Below are 14,542 nucleotides of genomic sequence, written 5' to 3' on the forward strand. Positions count from 1 at the left end.
ATGATTGATGTCTGGAATAGCTGCAAAGTTATGAGTAAATATTTACAGATCTGTACGCGGGTTCACTTTGGTAAAATCATGTATACATGATGGTTCGGATCATCAGAGTAGTGTATAAAGTATGAAGTATGATATTTGAAGTTACAGTTGGATCTGGTTGTTGTTGCAGAGTTCTGTGGTCTGCTCTATGTTCTGGTGACTGTGTTTTGTTGACAGGGTTTCAATGATCCAGTATTGGGTGATTCAAAGATTGATGATTGGTTGATGCAATAGTTGTATTGCAATGTGTTGGAAATAATACTGAGAGGGGGGGTGAATCAGTATTATCTAACTCTTTTAATAAATCTTCCTTATTTGTTCTTTGAATTAGTTTTGCATGTCAGTACCATAAAATAATGAGCATGAACAAAGAAAATAGATAGTCACACCAAAGAACACAAGATGTAAGGTGGAAACCCAATGTGGGTGAAAACCACCTGCTACAATATGTCTCTATCTTCTTTCAAATTAGAAACTCCTTTTACAATGGTTTTGTACTGGTGCAGTCCTTTACCAGTACGCAGGCTGCAACCTGCAGAGAGCTACAACTCTCTCTCATTTTCCAGTCTCTCCTGGAAGGGAGCTACAACCCCCTACTTCTTTTCTTACAAGGACCACTTTTCATAAAATTTCAAACTAGATCCATAAGCATCAAATGATCATAAAGTATAAGAAAATCACCTAGTCAACTGTAGTAACCAGATCAACAATAATAGAACCAAACCCAGAACACAGCAATGATAAACAAAGATCTTAAGAGAAGTAAGCACCCTGCTCAACTGCTCGCCTGCTTACGTAAGCACCCTGCTCAACTGCTTGCCTGCTTACAGTATGCACCCTGCTCAACTGCTTGCCTGCTTACAGTACGCACCCTGCTCAACTGCTCGCCTGCTTACAGTACGCACCCTGCTCAACTGTTCGCCTGCATACCTCGCTCTGAGTCCATTGAATTGCCTGCGGACCTCCGCACCTGCAACCCTTTTGTGCCTGCGTATGTATGCACCTGCAGCCCTTCTGTGCCTGTGTACCTCCGCACCTTCAACCCTTCTGTGCCTGCGTACCTCCGCACCTGCAACCCTTCTGTGCCTGCGTACCGGCGCACCTGAAACGCTTCGTTCCTGCGTACGTACGCACTTTTCTTTCACTGTACCTACGTACCTTCGGGCATAGATGATTTCAAGACTTCAGAAATAACCCAGACAGTCAGATCTACAGATCTGAACATGCGCCGAAGAGATCTCAATCCATCAGTAGATTCGCCTTATTTAGATCTAGACATACTCTCAAGAGATCATAATATTTCAGATCTAGCCCTCATAAGATATTCAACCAAAAACATGCTCAAGCCAAATGATCTCCTTTGCTTTATATAGGAAAGCTCTTCCTTAAAACATGGATCAATACCACGAGCCGACACCATAATAACCCAATACCGTCGGCTAAATACCAAGAGTAAAACATAAGAAAACCCCACATGTGAATTTCTTTGCCTTGAAATGTGTGCACTGGGGGTACGCACCTCCTGAACGGCTGACCTGCGGGTATGTACGCACTCTATGTAACTCCGACCTGCGTGTACGCACCTTATGTAAGGTGTACCTGCGTACCCCTTATTTTCTTCAATATTTGATAGCTGATCATCAATCTCTGCTGCTGACTTGAAGTACTGTGATCTATCACCTGAATGGGTTGCCATCAAGGACAACACTTTAGCCATAATGCCAACAATCTCCCCCTTTGGACTTGATGGCAACCTCAAAACTTCAGCTTCATTCTCCCCCTTTGACATCAAAGGCAAAGGGTTATGCTCCCCCTAAGAACATGCTCCCCCTGAATATGAACCAGATCTGCAACGAAGAACCATAATCCACCATGAAAGAGATAGAGACATATTGCAGCTACTTCCAAGATCTCCTTCTGCACATCCTCCATAATGCCAACAATGCATTATATGCTCCCCTTGAACCTGTACCATCAATCAGAAGAGGTTCAGCAATAAGATGATGCATCAACAACCCCCAGCTTTTGCCTGAGGTATTCAAAAGTGTCCCTGGGCAATGGTTTGGTGAGAATATCAGCAACTTGTTCCTTAGAAGGAACATACTCCAACTTGACCTTCTGTTCAAGCACTTGTTCCCGGAGAAAATGATACTTGATTGGTATGTGCTTGGTTTTTGAATGCATAACAGGATTCTTTGAGATGCTGATTGCACTTGTGTTATCACATAAGATGGGGATTGGTGGTGTACAAGTGATTTGAAAATCCTGCAAAGTCTGCATCATCCAAAGGAGTTGGGTGCAACAAGATGCAGCAGCAACATATTCCGCTTCAGCTGTAGACAAGGCAATTGAACTCTGTTTCTTGCTGAACCAAGATACCAGTCTGGAACCCATAAAGAACGCACCACCACTTGTGCTTTTCCTGTCATCCACGCTTCCGGCCCAATCTGCATCTGTATAAGCATGAAGTGTAAGATTTGTATCTCTAGGATACCATAAGCCATAATTTTGAGTCCCTTGAAGATATTTGAAAATTCTCTTCACTGCCTGAAGATGAGTCTCCTTCGGATTTGCCTGAAATCTTCCAACTATTCCAATTGCATGCATGATGTCCGGTCGGGTACCTGTCAAATAAAGTAAACTTCCAATCATAGATCTGTAGGTTGGTTGATGTACTGCTGCAGATTCATCATTTTCACTGAGGCTACATCCTGTGACCATGGGTGTACATACTGGTTTTGAATCTTCCATACCATATTTCTTCAAAATCTGTTTGAGATACTTGGTTTGAGATAAAAAGATTCCTCCTTCTTTTTGTTGGATTTGCAAACCAAGGAAGTATGTCAGTTCTCCTAGCAAGGACATTTCAAATTCTTTCTGCATGACCAAGGCAAAGCTTTGACTCATAGCTTCTTCATTGCTCCCAAAAATAATGTCATCTACATACACAACAAGTATTAGCAATTTGTCATTTTCAACTTTTATATAAAGATTGATATCTGCTGATCCTTTTGAAAAGCCTTGTTGATGAAGATATTTGTCCAAACGGTAGTACCAAGCCCTTGGAGCTTGTTTGAGACCATAGAGAGCCTTTTTCAATCTGCAAACAAGATTTGGATCATTTCCAAGAATGAACCCATCTGGTTGTTCAATGTATACTTCTTCTTCCAAGTCTCCATTCAGAAAGGCTGATTTCACGTCCATTTGAAATACTTTGAAGTTTTGAAAACTTGAGAGAGCAAGGAACATTCGGATGGCCTCAAGTCTTGCAACAGGAGCAAAGGTTTCTTCAAAGTCTATTCCTTCTTACTGCGCATACCCTTTACAAACAAGTCTGGCTTTGTTTCTAATTACTTTCCCATTTTCATTCAATTTATTTTTGAAGACCCATTTTGTTCCGATAACATTCTTATCCTTTGGTCTAGGAACCAGCTCCCAAGTGTTGTTCTTTTTGATCTGCTCAAGTTCTTCATCCATTGCCTTCACCCAACATTCATCTTTGCATGCCTCTTTCACATTTTGTGGTTCAGTAGAGGAGAGTAATGCCAAATAGCTTGAAGCTTCTGCAACTGTTCTTCTTGTTTGTACACCTGCTTCTTTCTGCCCCATAATCTGAGATTCTGGATGATTCTTCTGGACATATCTGGATGGAGTCTTTTCTTCTATTCTTGTTTGCTCCTCTGGTTCTTCTTGAGTTTCTTCTTGAGGTTCTTCTTCTTCATCATTCTGTCGTTGGGGGTAGCCTTCATCTTCTTCGATGTCTTCATGATGTACTTGCCTAGGAATGTATCCCTTCTCATCAACCACTACATCAATGCTGTCAACAATTCTGCCAAGTCTTTTATTGTAGCATTTGTATGCTTTGCTATGTGGAGAGTAACCAAGAAGAATGCCTTCATCTGCTCTAGGTTCAAGTTTGCCAAGCTGCTCATCAGTATTCTTGATATAGCATTTGCTCCCAAAGATTTTGAAGTGCTTTACCGAAGGAGTCCTACCACTCCAGAGCTCATGAGGAGTTTGAGTGCTGTTCACCCGGACATTTGTTTTGTTGAGAATAACAACTGCAGCATGTGCAGCTTCACCCCAGAAAGTTGCGGGAGTTCCTGACTCATCAAGCATAGCATGAGCCATTTGTTGGATTGTTCTGTTCATTCTTTCCACAACTCCATTTTGCTAAGGAGTTCTTGCTGTAGAGAATTCTCTTCTTATCCCATGTTCTTCGCAGAAATCGAAAAATTCATTTGAAGTAAATTCCCCACCTCTGTCGGATTTGAGGCACTTAATTTTGTGACATGATTCATTTTCAACCAAGGCTTTGAAGGATTTGAATTTTTCGAATGCTTCATCTTTGTGCTTCATAAGTCCTAACCAGACAAACCTGGAGAAATCGCCAATGAATAATATCAAGTATTCTTCTCCTCGAGGTGTTCTTTTCCTGAAAGGACCGCATGTATCTGTATGTACTAGCTCAAGAGGCATGCTAGCTGATCCTTCTTTCTCTGGAAAGTTAGTTCTGGTTTGTTTTCCAAACTGACATGATTTGCATATGGTGTTGTCAGGAATTTTGATATCTGGAAGATCGCGAACTGCTTGATATTTGCATGCTTTCCTTATTTGTGAAAAGCTTAAATGTCCCAACCTCCGATGCCATAACCAGTGCTCATCATCCTTGCTCAGATAGCATTGTTGTTGTCCTTCTTCAAATATGTACAGATTATTTGGAGTTCTTTTTCCTTTGATCACTGTTTTACCTATATCAAGATCACGAACAAGACATCCATTTGATCTGAATATAACCTCGGTTCTTTGATCACACATCTGGCTGACACTTAGAAGATTATGCTTCAATCCATAAACATACAAAACATTTCCAGCCTTGACCTTTTCTTTTAACTGAGCAATGCCTTTTCCTTTTATAGTTGCAGGAGTATCATTTCCAAAAGAGACTTTCTTTCCTTTTTCTAGAGCAGAATATGACTCAAGTTTTTCTTTATCACCTGTCATATGCTTCAAACATCCACTGTCAATGTACCATAGATTTTCCTGTCCCTCTGCATAAAATTCTATCCCACATCTTTCTGTTTGTGGTTCCTTTATTCTCCATGTTTTGGTGCTTGAGGGTTGTTCCTTTTTCTGCTGAAACCTGCTCCTGCATTCAGAGTCTTCATGACCAAAGTTATTGCAAATATAACATTCAACTTCATTTTCAAGAACCGAAAAGTTGTTATAGGTCCTTTTTGTAATCCCGGTCATACTTCTTTGTTTTTGAGCTTCCCTAGTCATGATTGTTTTATATGCAACACATTGAGCTGCTTTTTGACCAAAGTTATGGCAAGAAAAGCATTGTCCATTGAAGAAAATTCTGCGGTTATCGAATCTACCAGCCAATTGATTGTAATTTCTATTGTCATCTATTCTTGAACCAAATTGAGAAGATTTTACCTGTGGCTGTTTGTAGCTTTTGTTCACCCTTAAGATGGATTGCCCCTTATAGTTTCTGTTTGTAATTCGTCCCTGCTTTACCTGATGATCTTCATTGTGCTTTTGCTCATTTCTTCTTGCTGCATCAAGATAACTTTTTGAGGTGGATGCTTGAAAAGTTTCTCCATTATAGCCCAGACCTGTCTTGTTTAGTGGAGACCGCTGCACATTGATAATCTCATCCAAAGTTTCAGATCCTTTGACAAACTTGAGATTAATAGCTTTTGTTTTCTCAATCTCTTTTCTAAGACCAACAATTTCACCTTCTAATTTTTCAAGATGTTTTTCCTTTTCATCAATTTGAAATTGTAGAGTATCAATGATCATTTTCTTTTCTTGTATACATCTCTTGAGTCTAGTAATTTCATCATAAAGGTTATCCACATCTATAGCATCCATATAATCATCATATTCAAATGCCATTAACAACTTATATTCATTACCTTGTTCATCTTCATCACTGTTTGATAGACCATCACTATCTTCATGAGTGTAGTAGCTTTTCTTATTTGCGTTCTGTTTCTTGTTCCATCTAGCAGGTTCCTTTCCTTTATCCTTATAAGGACATTTTGCAGCATAATGACCTACTCTTCCACAAGCAAAGCATTTAAAAGGTAACTTACCTCTGAACCTTCCAGAGCCCCTTTGAAGATTTCTGACAAAATTTGATTCTTCTTCCTCTTCTTCTGGGACGTGGCTTGCTTCATAATAATCTCCTTTGCCGGATGCCTTGAAAGCAGCTTCTCTTCTATCTGATGGACCTCCCTTTCTCATTTCATAAGCAGTTAGAATTCCATGTAGCTGAGACATAGTAAGAATTCGTAGATTTTCCTTTTCTTCTATTGCAAATACTTTAGATTCAAACTTGGAGGACAATGATCTTAGAACCTTTTCAACCACAATAGCCTCTTTTATTTCTTCACCCAAATTTTTCATACAATTAACAACCTCATCTACCCGAAGAAAATAGTTAGCCACACTTTCATCATTATACATTTTGAGAGTCTCATACTGAATTCTGAGAGTTTGAAGTTTAGCACGCTTTACCTGTTCATCTCCTTCATAGCTCGTGACAATTTTGTCCCATATCTCTTTTGCGGATTTATAGTGCATTACCTTCATGAATTCTGATTGAGATATACATCCTAATAGAGTACTAACTGCTTTCACATGTGTTTCATACTTCTTTTTCTCGGCTGCATCTGTAGGAGTAGCTGAAGGAAAAGCGTAGCCTGTCTCTACGATGTCCCAAACTTCTGTACCAAGAGATTGAAGATAGGCAGTAACTCTTACCTTCCAATAATTGAAGTTTGTCCCATCAAAAACTGGTGGCCTGATTGATGCTTCTCTCTCGTAGTTGCTCATGATGAACGATCTACCTTCAAGCGATCAAGCTTCTCTGAAGGACTTGCTCTGATACCAATTGTTGGAAATAATACTGAGAGGGGGGGTGAATCAGTATTATCTAGCTCTTTTAATAAATCTTCCTTATTTGTTCTTTGAATTAGTTTTGCATGTCAGTACCATAAAATAATGAGCATGAACAAAGAAAACAGATAGTCACACCAAAGAACACAAGATGTAAGGTGGAAACCCAATGTGGGTGAAAACCACCTGCTGCAATATGTCTCTATCTTCTTTCAAATTCGAAACTCCTTTTACAATGGTTTTGTACTGGTGCAGTCCTTTACCAGTACGTAGGCTGCAACCTGCAGAGAGCTACAACTCTCTCTCGTTTTCCAGTCTCTCCTGGAAGGGAGCTACAACCCCCTACTTCTTTTCTTACAAGGACCACTTTTCATAAAATTTCAAACTGGATCCATAAGCATCAAATGATCATAAAGTATAAGAAAATCACCTAGTCAACTGTAGTAACCAGATCAACAATAATAGAACCAAACCCAGAACACAGCAATGATAAACAAAGATCTTAAGAGAAGTAAGCACCCTGCTCAACTGCTCGCCTGCTTACGTAAGCACCCTGCTCAACTGCTTGCCTGCTTACAGTACGCACCCTGCTCAACTACTTGCTTGCTTACAGTACGCACCCTGCTCAACTGCTCGTCTGCTTACAGTACGCACCCTACTCAACTGTTCGCCTGCGTACCTCGCTCTGAGTCCATTGAACTTCCTGCGGACCTCCGCACCTGCAACCCTTCTGTGCCTACATATGTACGCACCTGCAGCCCTTCTATGCTTACGTACCTCCGCACCTTCAACCCTTCTGTGCCTGCGTACCTCCGCACCTGCAACCCTTCTGTGCCTGCGTACCGGCGCCCCTGAAACTCTTCGTTCCTGCGTACGTACGCACTTTTCTTTCACTGTACCTGCGTACCTTCAGGCATAGATGATTTCAAGACTTCAGAAATAACCCAGACAGCTAGATCTACAGATCTGAACATGCGCCGAAGAGATCTCAATCCATCAGTAGATTCGCCTTATTTAGATCTAGACATACTCCCAAGAGATCATAATATTTCAGATCTAGCCCTCATAAGATATTCAACCAAAAACATGCTCAAGCCAAATGATCTCCTTTTCTTTATATAGGAAAGCTCTTCCTTAAAACATGGATCAATACCACGAGCCGACACCATAATAACCCAATACCGTCGGCTAAATACCAAGAGTAAAACATAAGAAAACCCCACATGTGAATTACTTTGCCTTGAAATGTGTGCACTGGGGGTACGCACCTCCTGAACGGCTGACCTGCGGGTATGTATGCACTCTATATAACTCCGACCTGTGTGTACGCACCTTATGTAAGGTGTACCTGCGTACCCCTTATTTTCTTCAATATTTGATAGCTGATCATCAATCTCTGCTGTTGACTTGAAGTACTGTGATCTATCACCTCAATGGGTTGCCATCAAGGAAAACACTTTAGCCATAATGCCAACACAATGGTGATTGATTTTGTGCTTCAATGTTGTTGATGGGTCCAGTATGAAAATTGGATGAAACGTGGCCTTCAGATTATGGTGTTGTGCTTCAGGAGTATCCAGTATGAAAATTTATGAAACGTGGTCCCTGGAGGAAGAGAGAAGGTCGTAGCCTTCTGCAAGCCGACTCCTATGTACTGGTAAACATATTGGCCAGTACAAGAGCCAAGGGGTTGGAGCTCCCTTCTAGTAGCAGCTGGAAAACGAGTGAATGTTGGAGCCTTCAGTAGGCCGGTGCCTACGTACTAGTAAACATATTGACTAGTACAAGAGCTAGGGGGTTGTAACTCCCTTCCAGTAGTAGTTGGAGAACCATAGAAGGTTGTAGCCTTCTGTAGGTGGGTGCCTACATACTGGCATGAGTCTGCACCAGTACAAGATTGTAAATAGGTTTTTCTTATATTAAAGGAAGACGGTAGGAGGTTGTTTTTGTCCCACATTGGGTTTCCACCTTATATCATGGTGTTCATGTGTGTTTCTTATGTGTGATGATATGTTCTGTTTTTACAGTACCTGGTTACTGTTTATATGGTTAATGAGGTTCTGATGCACTAATTAAAGATCAACACATGATGAATTAACTGAATCATAAGTTTACTGGATATATGCTAGTTGCATTAATCACAGTTGCGTGTACACGCGAGTTCCCTTAACTGAAGTAGCGTATATGAATCTGATTATCGAAATGAAAAAGTTATTGATTTGCTAATACTGATTCGCCACCCGCCCCTCTAAGTATTATTTACAAAAATTGGAATCAGAGCAGGTCCTTTGGTAGAAGCTTGATTGCTTGAAGGAGATCCGTAGAACAATGGGAAAGAAAGCGCATCAGAAGAAGCAGACAACTCAAAGGAATAGTGACAACTTGTCGTTAAGTGGAAGCAAGTATTTAGATTCTGAATCACCTCAGATTTAAGATGAACAAGCAAATGAAGCGTTAGATAAAATCATAGAGAAACAAGATCTATTTAACAAAAGGGAGAGTGCCCTCATAGAAGAAGTTATCAGCTTAAAATCTCAGCTGGAGTGTGACTTCAGAGTACATCAAATGCTGCAGGAGCAGAATAAAGAACAAGAAAATGAGATTCTCAAAGTAAGGTAGCAAGTGGAAGAAGGAAGAAAGTCTAAAGCAATCTTGAAGAAGCAATATTTGGAAAAGGAAGAACAACATCAGGTTGAGCTAAATATCTTGAAACGTAAACTAGAAGAAAAAGATAAACTGTTACGATTTCAAGACAATACTAAGATTTTGGATGATATTCTTAGTAGTCAAAGGTCTCCTGCTATCAAAATTGGTCATGGCTTTTATGAATCTATTTAAGGTGAATCTAGCTCACAGGGTGAGGCAAGGAACTCTAATGCAAAACTTGAAATTCTCAATAAGGAGATAAGAGGTCAACCCCATCAAAAACCAAGGAAAGAAATCCTTCAAAGAAAATCTTTTACTCCTAACTACAGAAGCGATAGATGGTTATTTCCTTCGATGAATAATGTCGAATGTTTCATATGTCATAATTTTGGACATGTTGCAGCTAGATGCAAAAGTAGAATGGTTCAAGACTATCACACAGAAAGATCATCACATTCCGAGTACTTTAAGGGATACTGTTTTGCTTGCAATATGTTTGGTCACAAAGCGATTGACTGTTATAGAAGGAATATGAAACATATAAGATGTTATGCATGTAACAAGCTTGGACATATAGCAATGGAATGCAGGAGAAGATTTTTGGGCACCATACCAAAAGGAGAAAACATCATCACAGTCAAAGATATGGAAGAAAGTACAGTCAGAAAGATGTGGCATAGTAGAATATACAGACATGACAGACTCAGAGGGAGCTAAAGGTGTGGAACCTCGGTGTGCTAAATATCATACGCAAGTTTCATGATGACAAGTCACATATCTACGTGAGTTCGAAGCTGCACAGTCGCGTATATGTTGTTTTGAGGAAAAGGAGTGGGAGAGACTCAAGAAAAAGGGTCTAATATGTTTCAGTCAATTATTTGCTCTCTTTCATGATGATTACAATATATTGATGGTGTGTGAAAGTGCGTTGGTACTCATAAGATGTTATTTAGAAGAGCTTTTGATCCTCACAAGTTAACTTGATGTATCTCTGATAGACGATGATGCCTTGACACTTCTTGCTGATATATGCATGATCAAATCTGACAGTGAATAGATGGAACAGGTTTAGGGGGAGCATATGCTTTGAATAATGCATTGTTGGCATTATGGTTAGAAATCTTTGGTGATGATGCTTATGTGGCTAAATGATACATCTTGCTACTTATTGTTGGTTTGCCAAGAGAATGGTATTGCAGGTTACAGGTATGAATGTTGGTGACAAATTCTTATGGTGCAGATCATATATGGTGTATGATGGTTAATGATGACTATCATGGTCTTGTTTAGATTGTTGGTCATTGTTATAAAAGTTATGTATGTCATTTGATGTAAAGGTCATGAAAAGACCTAATTTGTAACCCCACTTTGCATGGGAAGGATGATGTAATAATTTCTATTTCAGTCATGTATAAACATTTGGTATATCCCCACTTGGTTGGGTGGATGAGTCAAAATGGTGTATCCCCACTTGGTTGGGAGATTGATGTATGTATGAGTCATTGGTGATAGGAAGGTCATACTCAGTTAGTTGAGTTGTAGAGTCATGTTATTCTTTTGAAAAATATTTTTTCAGACTCGGCATGTGCTTCGAGGGAGCATGGATGGATTGATACATATTAGCATGTACAAAGGGGGAGCTCAATCAGAGATTTCAACATGTACTTAGGGGGAGTATGGACAATAGAATGTATATCAAGGGAGAGAATATCTTGGTCCGCCCTTTGCCTTTGATGTCAAAGGGGGAGAGTGACTTGGTGTGGTTGTTGCTATCAAGTCCAAAGGGGGAGATTATTGGAATTATGATATAGGTATGACACAGGTGTTGTCCTTGATGGAAACTCTCTTAGATGAAATATCACAGTATAGCAGGTAAACAACAAAGAATGAAGAAAGAAAGGTATACGCAGGTTCACCATTGACCAAGCTGCGTATACACGCAGGATCACTGTATACAAAGTCACGTATATGAAAAGGTATACGCAGGTTCACCATTGACCAAGTCGAGTATACACGTAGGTTCATTATATACAAAGGTTCGTATAATGTACACACACACTTTCACACAAGGAAAGGTGCGTATAATGTACACACACAATTTCACAGAAGGAAAGGCGCGTACATGCTGGAAAACTAAGTTTTGGTCCATGGCATTTGGTCCATGGTATTTTCGTATTGGTCCATGGTATTTGGTCCGAGGTATTGACCCCACGTATTGGGTCCAAGGTATCAGTCCTACGTGGTTTTGGACCATGGTATTGAGAGAGGCCTAATCCTATATAAGGAGAAGAAGATCATTAGGCCAAAGTGCAAGTGTTTAAGGATTGAATATCTGATGAAGTGTGAGATCTAGTATGTTGGTTATGAGTTTATGATGCTTTGCTTGATGTGAACCAAGAATGCACCTATGCAGTTGATGATGGATGATGGATTGAGATCATAAGGCTTGGAATGTATTATAATTATTTGGTTTGATCATGGATAGACTAGATCTGAATTATTGACGCATGTTTTATTGTATAAATGTTATGATCTGGGTATGATTGATGTCTGGAATAGCTGCAAAGTTATGAGTAAATATTTGTAGATCTGTACACGGGTTCACTTTTGTAAAATCGCATATACACACTGGTTCCACTCATTAGAGTAGCATATACAGTATGAAGTATGATATTTGAAGTTGCAGTTGGATCTGGTTGTTGTTGCAGAGTTCTGTGGTCTGCTCTGTGTTCTGGTGATTGTGTTTTCTTGACAGGGTTTCAGTGATTCAATATTGGGTGATTAAGAGATTGATGATTGGTCGATGCAATAGTTTTATTGCAGTGGTGATTGATTTTGTGCTTCAATGTTGTTGATGGGTCCAGTATGAAAATTGGATGAAATGTGGCCTTCAGATTATGGTGTTGTGCTTCAGGAGTATCTAGTATGAAAATTTATGAAACGTGGTCCCCGGAGGAAGAGAGAAGGTTGTAGCCTTCTGTAGGCTAGTGCCTATGTAATGGTAAACATATCGGCTAGTACAAGAGCTAGGGGGTTGGAGCTCCCTTCCAGTAGTAGCTGGAAAATGAGTGAAGGTTGGAGCCTTCAGTAGGCCGACGCCTATGTACTAGTAAACATATCGGCTAGTACAAGAGCTAGGGGGTTGTAGCTCCCTTCCAGTAGTAGCTGGAGAATGGGAGAAGGTTGTAGCCTTTTGCAGGTGGGTGCCTACATACTGGCATGAGTCTGCACTAGTACAAGATTGTAAATAGGTTTTTCTTATATTAAAGGAAGACGGCAGCAAGTTGTTTTTGTCTCGCATTGGGTTTCCACCTTATATCATGGTGTTCATGTGTGTTTCTTATGTGTGATGATATGTTCTATTTTTACTGCACCTAGTAAAAATGAGATTCTCAAAGTAAGGCAGAAAGTGGAAGTAGGAAGAAAGTCTGAAGCAATCTTGAAGAAGCAATATCTGGAAAAGGAAGAACAAAATCAGGTTGAGGTAAATATCTTGAAAGGTAAATTAGAAGAAAAAGATAAACTGTTACGATTTCAAGACAGTACTAAGATTTTGGATGATATTATTAGTAGTCAAAGGTCTCCTGCTATCAAAACTGGTCTTGGTTTTTATGAATCTATTGAAGGGGAATATAGCTCACAGGGTGAGGCAAGGAACTCTAATGCAAAACCTGAAATGCTCAACAAGGAGATAAGAGGTCAAACCCATCAACAACTAAGGAAAGAAATCCTTCAAAGAAAATAATTTACTCCTAACTTTGGAAGTGATAGACAGTTATTTCCTCTAATGAATAATGTCAAATGTTTCACATGTCATAATTTTGGACATGTTGCAGCCAAATGTAGAAGTAGAATGGTTCAAGACCATCACACAGAAAGATCATCACATTCCAGGTACTTTAAGGGATACTGTTTTGCTTGCAATATGTTTGGTCTCAAAACCATTGACTGCTATAGAAGGAATATGAAACATATAAGATGTTATGCATGTAACAAGCTTGGACATATAGTGAAGGAATGCAGGAGAATATTTTGGGCACCATACCAAAAGGAGAAAACATCATCACAGTCGAAGATATGGAAGAAAGTACAGTCAGAAAGATGTGGCATAGTAGAGTATACATACATGATAGACTCAGAGGGAGCTGAAGGTGTGGAACCTCAGTGTTCTAAATATCATACGCAAGTTTCATGAAGACAAGTCATGTATATACGCGAATTCAAAGCTGCACAGTTGCGTATATGTTGGTTTGAGGAAAAGCAATGGGATAGACTCAAGAAAAAGGGTCTGATATGATTTAGTCAATTATTTGCTCTGTTTGATAATGATTACAATCTGCTGATGGCATGTGGAAGTGTGTTGGTACTCATAAGGTGTTATTTAGAAGAGCTTTTGATCCTCACAAGTTAACTTGATGTGTATATGATTGATGATGATGCCTTGATACTTCTTGCTGATATATGCATGATCAGATCTGACAATGAATAGATGGAACAGGTTCAGGAGGAGCATATGCTTTGAATAATGCATTGTTAGCATTATGGTTAGAAATCTTTGGTGATGATGCCTATGTGGCTAAATGATATATCTTACTACTTATTATTGGTCGGCCAAGAGAATGGTATTGCAGGTTACAGGTCTGAATGCCGGTGATAGATGCTTATGGTGCAGATCATATGTGGTGTATGATGGTTAATGATGACTATCATGGTCTTGTTTAGACTACTGGTCATTGTTATAAAAATCATGTATATCATTTTATGTAAAGGTCATGAAAAGACCTGATTTTTAACCCCACTTTGTATGGGAAGGATGACGTAATAATGTCTATTTAAATCATGTATAAACATTTGGTATATCCCCACTTGGTTGGGTGGATGAGTCAAAATGGTGTATCCCCACTTGGTTGGTAGATTGATGTATGTATGAGTCATTGGTGATAGGAAG

This window comes from Pinus tabuliformis, chromosome 5_2 (assembly GCF_031772625.1).
Source record: "Pinus tabuliformis cultivar Carrire ecotype Pingquan chromosome 5_2, CPIR1, whole genome shotgun sequence".
In the NCBI taxonomy this organism is placed as follows: Eukaryota; Viridiplantae; Streptophyta; class Pinopsida; order Pinales; family Pinaceae; genus Pinus; species Pinus tabuliformis.